General features: G+C 43.8%; 1 protein-coding gene across 7 annotated transcripts in view; it reads left to right on the top strand.

The window, feature by feature from the left end:
* FAM135B (family with sequence similarity 135 member B) overlaps positions 1-13,880 on the top strand; it is a 272,998-nt gene that overhangs the window by 56,890 nt on the left and 202,228 nt on the right. Inside the window, exon 1 of one of the 7 annotated variants that reach the window (XM_048286590.1) lies at positions 5,347-5,522. The exons of 5 other annotated variants lie outside the window; for them this stretch is intronic. The gene's annotated coding sequence lies outside the window, so the exon portion shown is untranslated. Of the gene's footprint in view, positions 1-5,346; positions 5,523-13,880 lie in introns of those variants that run through there. One more of the 7 variants, XM_048286584.1, reaches the window with a different exon arrangement.

The raw sequence follows: 13,880 nt of genomic DNA, 5'->3' as shown, positions 1-13,880 counted from the left end.
ACAGAGGATCCATAAGTAATCAAAGCCCCAAGACTGAGAGTTCTGTTTGTTTTTGTGTGTCAGACTTTCCCTTTGGACCTTACCCTTTCCTGAAATTATAAAGTAGAAAGAAACAGCGCCTGGAAGCTGTGTTGCAATCAAAAGTCAGATTCAGCTTCTCAGGTCATTGAAAGAGAAGCTTAACTTTCTCTGTCCATTACCTACAGAGCTGCTGTGTTCCTGCTGCTAGCCTGGAGCACACATTTAGCCCTTCCTTCTTCTCCCCAGCCATGGTGTGACCTGTTACACATCCACGGGGAGCTTTCACAGGGGTTTCCTGCAGCAAGCTGTGTCCCAGAGCTCGAGGAAAGCTGTTGCAGCCAGGATGAGGTCTCTGCCTGCAACTACTCATTGTGTGCTCCCGGTGGAAGCTGAGGGTTGTGGTCTTTCCTTGCTACGTGAGACACACTCACTTCCTTGCTCTGTGTGTGTGTTTAAATCACAAGCTTGTGTAAGGTTTTATGTGCTGACATTGAGATGTCAGAGGAATCACAGAATCATAGAATGTTAAGGGGTTGGAAGGGACCTTAAAGATCATCTGGTCCCAACGCCCTCTGCCATGCCAGGGACACCTCCCACTAGACCAGGTTGCTCAAGGCCTTTTCCAACTCGGCTTTGAACACTCCCAGGGTTGGGGCATCCACAACCTCCCTGAGCAACTTGGTCCAGTGTCTCACCACCCCCACAGCAAAGAATTTCCTCCGAATGTCTAACCTAGATTTGCCCTCTTTGTACGTATTACTCCTTGTCCTATTACTACAGTTCCTGACAAAGAGTTCCTCTCCTTGTAGGCCTCCTTCATATAGTGGAAGATTATGAATTCTCCACACAACCTTCTCTTCTTCAGGCTGAACAGCCTCAACTTTCTCAGCCTGTTTTCATGGGAGAGGTGCTCCAGTCCTCTTATCAACTTTGTGGCCTCCTCTGGACTAGCTCCAACTGTTCCATGTCCTTCTTATGTTGGGAGCTCAAAAACTGTGCTCAGAACTCCAGGTGGGATCTCACAGAAGCAGAGCAGAGGGGCAGATTTACCTCCTTTGACCTGCTGGCCATGCTCCTTTGGATGCAGCCCAGGATTCCATTGTTTTTTCATCACCCATCACCCCCAACTCCTTCTCCCAGGGCTGGTCTCAATCACTTCTCCACCCAATCTGTGGGTGTGTCTGGGATCTGTGTCTGTCATGACCCAGGTGCAGGACCTTGCACTTTGCTCTGTCAAACTTCATGAGGTTTGACCAGCCCCACCTCTCCAGCCTGTCCAGGTCCCTCTGGATCCATCCCTTCCCTCCAGTCTGTGACTGCACCACACAGCTTGGTGTGGTCAGTGAATTTGCTGAGGGTGCCTCAATCCCACCGTCCATGTCACTGACAAAGCTGTTGAACAGCATCAGCCCCAGTACTGACCCCTGCGGCACTCCACTCATCACTGGTTTCCATGTGGACAATTCACTGTTGGCCACAACTCTTCGTGTGCACCATCCAGCCAGTTCTTCATCTACCAAGTGGTCCACCCATCCAATCCATGTCTCTCCAATTTGGAGACAAGGATGTTGTGTGGGACAGTCTCAAATACTTTGCAGAAGTCCAGGTAAATGATGTCAGTCACTCTGGCCTACCCACCAGTGCTGCAGCCCTGTCATAGAAGGTCACCAAATTGGACCAATGGTCACCATTGGTCAGGCATGAATAGGCAGTAAGAAGTATGTAGTTCTAAGCTTATTTCAGTTATTTTAAGAATTTTTTTATTTAACCCTGCTCTTATCAGAATTTGTACAATTACTATTACTCTCAAGCTCTGGTAGTGTAGAGTAACAGACTGAAGTGGATTCTACAACTTGTAAAAATGTTTACCAGCCCAGTGTGTGCCCTGCAGCATGGACTGCTCCACTGAACATCTATTAGTTATCCTGCTACCTAATAAGAATATCTGTTTCGGGTTATTATTAAATAACCAGAGACTCCAGACAAAGAATCTGGAATATCAATGTTTCCGCCTATGATGGGATATAGGACACCAAGCATGTCCAAGGATGTCTGTGCCATAGGGATTCCAGCCAGTCTGGGAACATTCAGCAGCTAAACAGGCACTGGGGCGTCCTCATTGCTGAAAGCTCAGCCTGCTGTGGGGCTCAGGTGACAGTTAAGGGACATTTCCAGAAGGTATGTTTTGGTTTAAAACTTTGTTGACAGGCATCAGATGTCTGATTTGGTGGGATAGTTCTTCCAAACTGGAGTTAGGGATAGGATTTGCCTTTGCCTCAGGATGTTGTAGATAAATGCAACTAATTAAGTCAGCCCTCGTGTTTTCCTATGAACAGGGAGAGAAAAAGAGGCACAAGGGATAATTTAACTGATTTTTTTTAGAAATCTGTGTTAGGATAAGTTGATTTTCCTGTCTTTAGTATTTAAAGCAAGAAGTTAATCTAGATGTGACTAAACATAGGTCCCCAGTACCATCTGAGATTCCCAGAGGGGTCTGTAATTCCTTAGCAGGTCTGCAAGGTATGACATAGGTTTTACCCTTAAAAACTAATGCTGTGCTTAAAAACTCAGCCTTTCCTCTTGGCTCTGTCAAATACATCTGTGATGTGCCCTTTCTTTATTGAATCATATCTGCATATGAAATCAGCATGCTTTACATACTGTAACACCACTTATCTCCCTAGTGAATGATGCAAATCATCGATCCCACCACGCAGGACCTTCTTGCATGGCTGAGGGAAAACGAAACTATTTTACCTCTCTTTTTCTTTTTTTTTAAACTTTTTTTTCCTGTGCTTTGTTAGACTTTTTATATCCACTTTGTCCTCACTTGGCACAGTTGAAGATGCCTACTCTGCAGGGTACAGACAGAGAGGTATCAAAGCCATTTGTTTTAAAGCACTCTGCATCTCCTTTGAGGTGGGCTTTTCCTCAGTGTTGCAGCTTAGCACCAACAAGAGAATTAAGGTGGGCAACTCCTCAGTGGTGAAATACAGCCATGCTGAGCCAAAGAACATAAAGCTAGAGGCCACCTCTCTCCTGCTATTCTTATGTGTCTTCTTGAAATCAGAGCTGCAGCTTTCAAAAAATAGCCCCAATAAGCAAAGTTGGAAAACACAATCTTGCAAACTGGTTACACACACCTCAGCAGGTACATTTTGCAGTACACATCCTGATTTAGCAGAAATAAGATCTGTCTGTGGTCTCAGTGATCTATTCAGAATAACCATGGGGTTTTCTGTCAGGTAGATAATCATGGAGTGGGTGATTTAGATGTGCTCACCGTCATTACTGCAATGAGAACTTCTTGCCCTGCATTCAAAATTACAGAAGGGAATCTCATGCAGCAAATATTTTTTAGCTCTTGAGAAGGGTTTCAGGGTCCTGTCTAATTTTACATGCATTACATTTTTAAAGATTAAAATAGATAACATATTTCTTATTTCTTTTTAGAGTGCTAGAAAGTCCCTTTGAGTCAGCTATTCCATATAATCCCTGAGCAGACATCAAAATTGTTGCCTGAAAGAAGATTAATTAAAAAATCTTCAGGGATAATGGTTTATAAGATACATGGAGGCTGTGAAATCAGAAGCAGCTCCAAGGAGGTCTGACAGTGTATGCTGGCTGGCACTTTTCCCTCCTCAGTCAGGTAGTTCCAGGTTCTCCCACAGTCATGAGATATATAGAAAATGATTTTATATGAAGCAGATTATGACTCTGCAAATGAACATGGTGTAGAGACTCTGTCTTCTAGAATATCTTGAGAAATGCTGCCAACAGCACATCATAGAATCATAGAATTGCTTGGGTTTGATGAGGCCTTAAAGAACATTTCATTCCAGCCTCCCTGCTAGGGACGAGAACATGTTCCACTAAATCAGGTTGCTCCAAGCTCCATTCAGCCCGGCCTTGAAAACTTCTGGTGCATCCATAACTTCTCTGGGCAACCTGTTCCAGGGCCTCACTACCTTCACAGTAAAGAACTTTTCCCTAATATCTGATCCAAACCCACTCCCTTTCAGTTTTAAGACATTTTTCCTTTTCCTCTCACTACTTGCTCTTGTAAAAAATCCCTCTCCATCTTTCTTGTAGGCTCCCATCTTCTATAACCATTTATCCAGGTTTGATACTTTAATAGGAAATACCATCCAGCACATTTTCTTGGTGTCTCAAGCTCATAGATTCATATCATCTGCAGCATACAGGTTGCAAGCAGAGATCTGGCAGCAGGAAGCAAATCCCTTTAGAAAGTTTCCACCAGTGATTTTTCTTTTTTTTTCCAGTATTTTTTAGACAGGGTTTCACAATGTCCTGCAACAGTACCAGCTCCTGAAAGAACTGTCATGGCTTATGAGCATTACGTAGCTTTGCACTGACATTTTGGGATGGAAGTGACATCTGATTGTTGTGACCTTGTTGTGACTTGTGATGTTCCAGTGCAAAATGAGAGCATCACGACATGCCTCTTTGATAGATAAACGGCAGGTGAATGCCTTGATTTCACACACCTCTCTCAGTTAATACTCCTTTATTTTGATCATGTGGCACCCCATTCACCTGAGGTCTTTTTTCTTACTTATTATTTTCAGATCATTAGACAAAGGCAAAGTTCAGCTTGTTTGCTTCATGCATGAAAGAATTAGTGTCCTGTGCTGTGCAAGTGGGTTCTTTTCTGGAAGGATTTTTTCTCACTGTTTGGTGGTTAGAGGCAGTTCTCTCTCACACAAGGAATTCACTTCTAGGGAGATTTTTCTATGCACAAAAACCTTTACACAATAAAACAGTAAAATACCACTTGTAAGTCCCAATTTAAAGGCTGAGAGTTGGCCTTTAGTTTTAAAAAGAAAAAGTTTAAAATTGCATCACAGTGGCAACTTTCAAAGTCATTCCCTTCCTCAGCTTTGCTGTTTTGTTCAGTTCTTTATAAAAATGCAAGAACCCCCTAAAAAACGAAATTTCTGCCTCCTGGAAGCTGGTGTTTGACCTTTGCAGGGCTGCAAGCTCTTTGCCCACAAGTGCAGAATGCAAACATTTCAGATGCATCACTCCATCTGTTTTCCCAGAGCCCCAAAACCATGCCAAGGAGTGACCTCCATCCTCCCGGCTGCCACTTTCCCTATGGAGAGGGGCTCTGGGGTGACACCCCTGTGCCTGTACATCGAGGGCTGCTTGGCAGCCATGGGTTCAAGCAGATCTGGGTGCTGGGGCAGCTGTTGCTCTGAGCGGTGCTGCCGCCAAGTTGGGTAACCATGGCAACAGCATCACCGCCAGCATCCTCCTCCTCCTCACTCGGCTCTCCTCCTCCTCGGCATCATCAGGAGCAGCAGCAGCAGCAGCAGCCCTGGCAGGAGCCAGAGCCCGGCAGCCGAGGCTGCAGCCAGCTGCTGCCAACCCCTACCCGTGCCGGCACCCGGTCACAGCCCCGGCCCCACTGCTCCCGGGAGAAATAGGGCAGAGGGAGCTGAGGGAGCTGCACTGCAGAGGGATCCCAGACAACCCAGGTAAGAGCTGTGGGGCTGCTCACAAACTCCCCGGGATCGATGTGCTGTGTGCCTGGCGTGTGTTTGCGTGTGAGTGTTGGCTGCGAGTTTTCCGGCTCGCTCCTTCCAACAGCAGTGTGATGACAATTCCAGGCAAGCATGTTTTCCGGCTTGTGTTCCCCATCTCTGCCATACTGTCCCTCTCTCTCTCCTCCACTCAGATATGTAAGGAATAATAAATAATATTCTAAAAGGTTGTTAGAAAATGGGATGGTGGGGGGGCCCAATGTGATCTGAGTGGGGAACGGCTGTGCTTCTAAAATAAAAGTGGGCAGCAGCAGTGGAGCAAAGGTTGACATGGTAATTAATAACCCTTAAAGAAAAAAATTATGCGACAACGCACTTCTGTCTCTACCCACTCTACAAATAAATCTCTCTCATCATATTCAGCAGAGAGCTGTAAAGCAGAGAGGTATATGAATAGTCGAGACTAGAAACCTCACTATAGTCCACAACTGTCAGATTTACCTTAAGTGCTTTAAAATCAGACTAAATTATTACAATATCAATGCAGTCATACCTGAGATATATGTATGTATAGAATTGCAAAAATACTTCTCCTAAACCTTTACAACTCCTAAGAGGCAAAAAAAAAAAAAAAAAATTTATCCTAAAGATGTGGGTCTGATGGCCACACACTCAAAGGTGCTTGCTTCATCTGTTGTGAGGAAGCAGGTACTGGGTACATTCCAAAAGGTAGGAAGAATAGTTCTGATCCAAAAGCACCTGAGGACAGTCCTTGGCATTTTATAAACAGAAGAGATACAAAGCTGTGGAGTGTCCTTGTGGAGGCAAATAGATGTGGATGAGTGCGTATGTCTGAGGAGCACAAAGGGGGGGACAATAAGAAGTTTAAGCCAAGTGTTTAAGCTGTGAGTGTTTGCTATGTAATGACTGCAGAGAGCTCTTTCCACTTCCACAGAACTATTTTTATTTGTTTATTTGTTTGTTATTGTCAGCAGTAAGGAGAAAGAGATCTGACGCTGCTGCTGTCTCTGTCTCCTTCTCTAAAACCCTGTTCTTCCTCTCTGGTGTCCCTTGTCCTCTCCAAATCATCCTTGTCTGTGTAGCTGGAAATGCTTCCTAATTATAACATGGGGATGGTCTGGGTATGACCCAATGCAAGTACTGATATATTTGTGTGTGTATATATATATATATATATATATTTATTTATTTATATATATATATGTATATCCTTGTACATGTAGTAAAGGTTAAGAAGCACCTGTCTCTCATGTTCAACCTGATTTGAAAATCAGCATGGTTTTTGGTCCCAATCCTGCATTTTTCTATGTCTGTACATCCTCCTAAAATCAGCAGGAGATGGAATATAATTTAAGTTTATAGGTACAGAACAGACAGCAGAATTGCACCCACCTTTTCTCTATGTTTATAAACATTCTCCTCCTGCAAGCTATAGAACAAGGAATTTGGGTAGGCAGGACCTCATGTCCAGTTCTTATGCAGAAGTGCTGTAAAAATTACCTGGGAATTATGCTCCATCCCAAGGGAAATTGATAAGGTAAGGGATACAAAAGGAAGATACAGGCAGCTATTTGGCATCAGTGCTTCAATTTGAAAAATAATTTCTTGAGGAACTTGACCTCATCACAACAGGTCTTCTCTACAAGGGGCTCTTTGATCCATGGTAATAACAGTGCTCACAGACACCAAGTTTAACTGAAGAGGATGATTTTGGATACTTACATTAATTAAACTAAAGCACTGTAGGGCTACAGTCCTTAAGAGACTGGGCACATTGCATGGTGTATTTCTGCATGAGATTTGGTGTTTGCTTCAAATCCAGAGAATATTTAAATCTTGAGACTTCTTTGTAATAACAGAGAGGGAATAAAAGTGCCTGTCAAAATGCCTGTAAAAAGAGCACAAACCTGATCCTGTGTCTGACACTGAGACACCAGTAACAAAGCCACAATCCTGTTTACATGTGTTGCAGAGATGTAAAGTGCATAATCCAGGGGCAGCTCAGTGAGGCGCAGAGCAGTGACCCCTCTCATCAGCACAAGCAGATGATTGAAGGTGAAAGGGCTCTGGGTATTACACATTAACACCCTGCAAGTATTCCTACACAGTCCCACTTTGCTGCTAGCGGTGGGCAGGTGATTACGGAGAAGCCAGAATTCATACATGGACTTTTGATTGCTACAGGGCTGAAAACTTCTGTTAGAAAGGACTCAGGGTACAGCAGGGAAGCTCGATGTTTTCCTGAGCACTGCTTGGCCACAGAAACCCTCTGTGGAGGGCTGTTCATGGTAAGTCAGGGCTGATATCAGTGGAAACAGCAAGGATCTTCCCCACCTCAGATATCCAGTATTTAATGCTCAGTGTCCCCCACTCTGGCAGCTTTTTCCATTGCTTAACCTGGAAAGCTTAGGAGAGATTTTTTCATTTTGCCTTATGGCTCTTTCTATTGTATTTTATTAGTTTAGTAATGGAAGGGAACACAGTCTTTCTTTTGTTTTGTGCGTGGCTGTTAAGAGCTGCTCTCTCAATGCTCACATTGCTCACAGCATCATTCTAAGGGGAAAAATTTATATCTCATGATATAACTAAGCATCTTTTAAAATTTCGCTCCTTATTTTCATTAGTCACCCACTGTGGCTTTCAGAGCTCAGAACAAAAGAAGACTTATACAATAGTTGCTGTTCTAAAGTCAGCTTTTCCCAACAGGTTGAGGCAGGAATTTTGGAAATGCTGCAGCCAGGGTTTTGTGGTTTTGGTGTTGTATTGGTCTTTTTGTTTTGTTTTTTTGGTTTTTTTTTTCTTTTTTTTTTTTAAATAAGGAAAATGCTTTTTTCCAGATCCTGATCTGTAGTAACCTGAAGCAAGAGATGATTTGAAGAAGAATGTTGTACCTTGCCTTTAGTTTAACAATGCTATTCACTTTATTTTGAGCCTATGTGTACACTGCTGTTTATTATTCTATTCAATAATCAGTGTTATTTTCTCTCCTGCAATATTATGTTTTTTCCTTTTACACTCTGTTGTGATTGGCTAGATTCACTGTTTAATGAGGCAGACACTTAACCATGGAAAAGTTTTCCCAGTGAGGAGGGGGACAATGAGATCTTTACATTAGAAACTGGACACTTCTCTGTCTGTTTGGTTCCCTTAAAATTATGTACCCAATCCACAATTGATACAGAAATAACCATTTTTTTGCCAATTTTCATCTTCTTTCAGAGTCAGACTGGTCTTGGCAGTCTAAATGATACCCACGATGATGCAATGGGAACCTTTGTGTCCGCTGAGCAGATACCCCATCAGCACTTGGGAAGGTTATAATTCCATCCTGGTCTATGGGCTCAGGTGGTGTAAGCTTTGGGTCTCTTTACTCTGTAACCCCTGGGGTCCATCAGCTTCCTTGCTCATGGTTTGAAACCTTCTTCCCCCACTGGTGAGACAGTCTGAGAGTGCTTCCCCCCAACACAGCTCTGATAGAAGTGTGTCCACCAGCACAAACAGCGCAGGAGTCTCACTTTGTGTGTATTTCTTGTGGTGTCCCCTGTACCCAGTTCCCTCCCTTGCACGCTGGCAGTGCCTGACATGCTGCAAGAACCTCAGGCCTGTGATGAAGCATGACCTCTGCTAACACTGCTCACGGAGGGGATGGGCTGAAACCACCTGAGCAGTTGTGGCTGCTGGGCTGATCTGAGTCCTCCTTCAGAAGGTCAGCACTGTGACATGCCTGATCTCAACTTGTTGGGAGAGTGAGTCAGAAGCTGGCTTCCTCCAAATGTTCCAAATCCAAGAGGATATGATTTTATTCTCTCTCTAATCCTATTATTAGTGCCTGCAATGTTAAGGACTCTGTTATTCAGCAGTTTTATTTCTTCCCTGCTCCACTGCTGCAGATGGAGCATCCAAACAAAGTGTAAAAGGAAGACTTTCTTTTGTACATTCAGATGCTGCTGACATCCATGTGCTGTCCCATACTGAAAGAGAATAGCTTTGAGGGGGGTGGGTGCTCTCTCTGGTCCTCCTACAAATCTGCCAGAAATCTCATGGCATTTCTGCTTCTCTCTTGGGTCCAGACATGCCGTGGTGTGGATTTTTTGTTTCTGTAGTCCCCACACATCTGACCTGTGTATGTTTCAGTACTAAGATCATTTTCAGTGGTCACAGAGGGACCTACAAAGTTTACTTACTGCACACGAGGCACTCTAGGTAAATGCAATATCCTGATATGCTCTTCCTACCTGTTGTGTTTTCTCATCCTTCAGATCATGGGAATAACACAATCTAAGCAGTAGTTTGACCTTTTCCTGCTAGATATGCCTACCAAATTCTTGATTTTACAGCAGTGTATCTAGTGTATATATATATATATTTTTACATGTATATCTAGTAGTTACATTCATCATAATTTCTTTTTCTTTGTTCTTAGCTATGTGATGTTGTCATGGATAGGTAAGACCTTGTGCACCCTGTTGGAATTTAGAGGTGAAACTGCAGATATTAAACAACAGACTTGTACTGAAAATGCATAGCAATGGTGTGACAGTAAATTGATGTTTGTCTTATTTGCATGGAAACTTCAAATTCTGGCCACAGTGTGGCTTTTGAGGATTCACAGAACGCAGCACAATAGCAAGTGGGAGTTTCTTATTGTAACTTGGCTTGGTAGCGACCACCTGTGCTATTAACACCCTGATGCCACCATCTAGCAGCCTGGGGACGACCAGGCTCTTTCTTGGTCCAGCTAGTTGGGCAAAAATATCTCCCCTATTGTATTCCTATGCAGATCTGCATGACTGGGAGAGAATTCGGCTCTGCACCAACTTCTAATGCGTAATTTTGTTTTCTCTCATTGCTAACATTGCATTTGTTTCTGAGGCTGGCAAGCACAGTCCCATAACCTTTTTATGGCCCTAAAGAATGTGAGTATTACTTGGAGGATGTGCCTTGAGTGAAATGTTGCTGGTATACCTGTCAATTTGTCAACCCATACTGCCAAAACCATTGTGGCAGTAGGAAAAGCAATCCTATTGTATGAGAATGATTTCTTAAAGAACAGAGCAAAAGGACCAGCATTTCCATCCACTGAATCCTAGACAAGAGAGGTGTTTCAGTAAGAAAACCTCCATCTCTGTTAAATTATCTCCTCCTTTCCACTCATAGCCTCTTGTTCTGCTCAGTGGCTTTGACTTGACCTCATTGAGAGGAGATGATGCCTATAGATGATGTAACCTCATATTCTTGCTAAATAGGCCCTTGGCTTGTAAGTGTCAGCTTTGAGGTGTCTGCATGAAACCACTGATTGTATTTGCATGAAAAAGTCTCCCATTTGTTTCAGAGGTGATGGGGCAGCATGGGGCAACACCCACTTTTGGAAGATCCCTTTATATGCCACTTTTCTGGATTTGCATGCTCAAAAAAAAAATTGGGTTCTTACTGGTATTTTGGTTTCTGCAGAGAACTCTGGGCTACAGGTTTTGAGCTGGCAGTCTGCCAGTACCTGTAGCAACTGCTCCCCCTCTGTGTGATTGAGCACCTGAGTGCTGCAGGTACTGGCTCACATCTGCACAGCTCTTCTGCGCTATTAGGGCCCAACTATCCCACGTCATAGGACATGAGGATCTCTGTGGGACAAGGCAGATGGATTTCATTAGAGCTGAGCAGTGTCTGCTGCTGCAAGTGACTCTTCTTACAGGAGTTTACAGAGTACATTGCCCTGCACAAACCTGTTCTACACCCTGCAGTAGCCCAGCACTATTTTCTTTTCCTGCCTGTCTTGTTTTAAAGTCTAAGCTGAAAACTTCTCTTCTCTGTTTGTGCCTCGCTGTTTTCTCTCTGTTTCCCTCTCCCTTTGCAGCTGTGTTTAGGCTGAGCTGTATGAGGGTACAGTTTGCCAGGGTAGATGTTAGAGGAAATAAAGTCTCATTGTGTGATGTTCTAGAGTGCTTTGCTCTGCAGCCACCCAGCCCTTGCACCACTGGAGGCTGTGGGATGTTTGCCACTGACCTCAGGAACAGCAGGAGTCATCCCTGTGCACAAAAGTCTTTTCAGAAGGAAAGATAATGCACAAGGCTGTGAAGGGATTGTTGTTTGAGAAAGGCGTGGAAGCCTGAACCCTCTCGGTTGAAAAGCTTTTGTTGGCAGCCATGGATGGATCAAAGTCAAGCTGCTGTTTTAGCCTGGGATGTCACAACCACCTGAACATTATTTGTCTTTGCTTGGGGAACCAAGCAGCAAAGTCAGGGGCATTGAGAGGCAGAAGAGGGACAAGGCAGAAAGACATTATGTCAGCAAGGCTACTCTTTTTTGAAAGAAGTCCATATGGATGAATGGTTGATGTGGAGATGAATAATAATTCCAGAAGGTTACGTGAAAAGCCCTTAGATGTGTTCTTTCTTTTATGATGGGGAAGGGAGGAATAGATTTTGGATTGCATCAATTCATTTGGATTGCTTCAATTCTTTTGGATTGCATCAATTCTTTTGTCTGAAGAGGGAAGAAAGATTGTTGAAAAAAAAAAACAATGAAAAAACTAGTGAGGAATGATCAGCAGACTCTTGCTAATTTTTAGTAGCACTGTAAATTAGGCCTTGTTTTCTTTAGGTGCCTTGCGTTGGTAGCGGGTGACATTAGTGCTTTATTAAACTTGCCGTGCTGAGGAGCTCATCATCTGGTGCAGCTAATAATAATACCCTGATCGAGAAACAGAAGGTGGGATAGCTCAGCATCAGACATTGGAGTGCAGAAATAGTCGCTGCTAGTTGAACTAAAAATACCCACCAGCATAACCCTCTTGCCTACAGCAGCACATGCTGAACACACTTTGGGCTCTGGCAGTGGGGGGAATGGCTTCCCTTTGTTTTTGGCAACTGCTGGATCAGCAGTGCTCTGTGGTGATTCATATGTGTGACTGCCTAACGCTACCTTAGGTGTGCAAGGCCCCTCAGAGCAAGTTAATTAATATCCTTGGATATTAATCATTATCCAGAGTCATAAACAGACTTTATAGGGTGAAACAGGCTGCATCAGATGACTGTTAATCCAGTTTGTCCCAGGGTGGGACTTTGTGGTCATGGAATCACCCAATGACATGGCAGTGACCGGCAGCAGCGACCGAGATGTAACCATGGCTACTCTGTTCCTCTGCTCCCTGCTCCTGCTTGGGGACAAACAGCAGATGTCAGGATCGCTGCTGAATTATGAGCCTTGGAGTTACTGCTGCACAATGTGGTCAAAGAGATTTACCTAATTTTTTCCTACAGCCTCCCAGGGTTTACCCAGCCTCTCCACTTGGGCTCTACAAGGGTGAAATTCAGTTTAGCATGTACCTGTTTTTCTGCTATGAGCTACAAAATCTCCATGACAATAAGCTAAAAGTGGCCCAGATGTAGTGGGGATAGGGTACCCTGAAATAGGTTAGTTAGATGAAATTAGGACACCTTGAATGCCAGAATCAGCAGTGAAACATGGATATCTGCTGCACTGTCAGATGGTAGATCAAAGGTGAGGAACGCCTTGTACATGAATCATAGAATCATAGAACAATTTAAGTTGGAAAAGACCTTTAAGATCATCAAGTCCAACCTCTAACCCAGCACTGCCGAGACGAGGAAAAGTGTTCGGTGTAAAGAGAGAGTTAATTGACTGTGTTGGGCACAAGTGATGAGACATTGTCTGCAAATAAAGGATACAAACATGAAGTGCTGAGAGAGCGAAGACAAGAAGCAAGGCCTGAATGCTCTAATTTGAAATACTGCATTATGTGTAATAAAAGCCAGCTGTGGTGTGACTCCTTCACTTGTTTGAATACAGAAAAACCTGTGGCTGGGATAGGAGAAGGTGACGGTATGGCTGTAGCTACTTTGGTCGTCACACTTGCAGGCAGGAGGAATACAGGGGCTGCAGCATCACTCCTGCCTTGCTTCCCCTCTCAAAGTAAGGTGCCTGCTTCCTGTACAAGCACAGGTGCTTCCCTCAGAGCAGAATGAGCAGAACGTGTCAGGATATTGTATGAAGAAATGTCATTCAACAGAACTGGTTCTGTAAGATCCAACACAGAGGGAAGCCCTTCCTCAGTGCACCTGAGGTGTCTGTTTGTTTGGGGTTTTTTTGTGGAGTTTTTGTTTGTTTGTTTTGTTTTGTTGGGGTTTTTTTGGTTTTTTTTTGTTTGCTTGTTTGTTTGTTTTGGGATATTGGGGGGTTGTTTTGATTTTTTGTTTTGTTTTTTGGGTTTTTTTTGGCTATATTACAACCAGGAGATCCAAGGACATCAATCTCCTTTGTGTCTCCTCTGGGACTCTTTGGAGATTGAGGGCTCATCTGGAGACAGAGCAGGTA

This window comes from Corvus hawaiiensis, chromosome 26 (genome assembly GCF_020740725.1).
Source record: "Corvus hawaiiensis isolate bCorHaw1 chromosome 26, bCorHaw1.pri.cur, whole genome shotgun sequence".
NCBI classification, from domain to species: Eukaryota; Metazoa; Chordata; class Aves; order Passeriformes; family Corvidae; genus Corvus; species Corvus hawaiiensis.
Note: the sequence above shows the minus strand (reverse complement) of the source record. Positions and strands in the feature narration are given on the sequence as shown.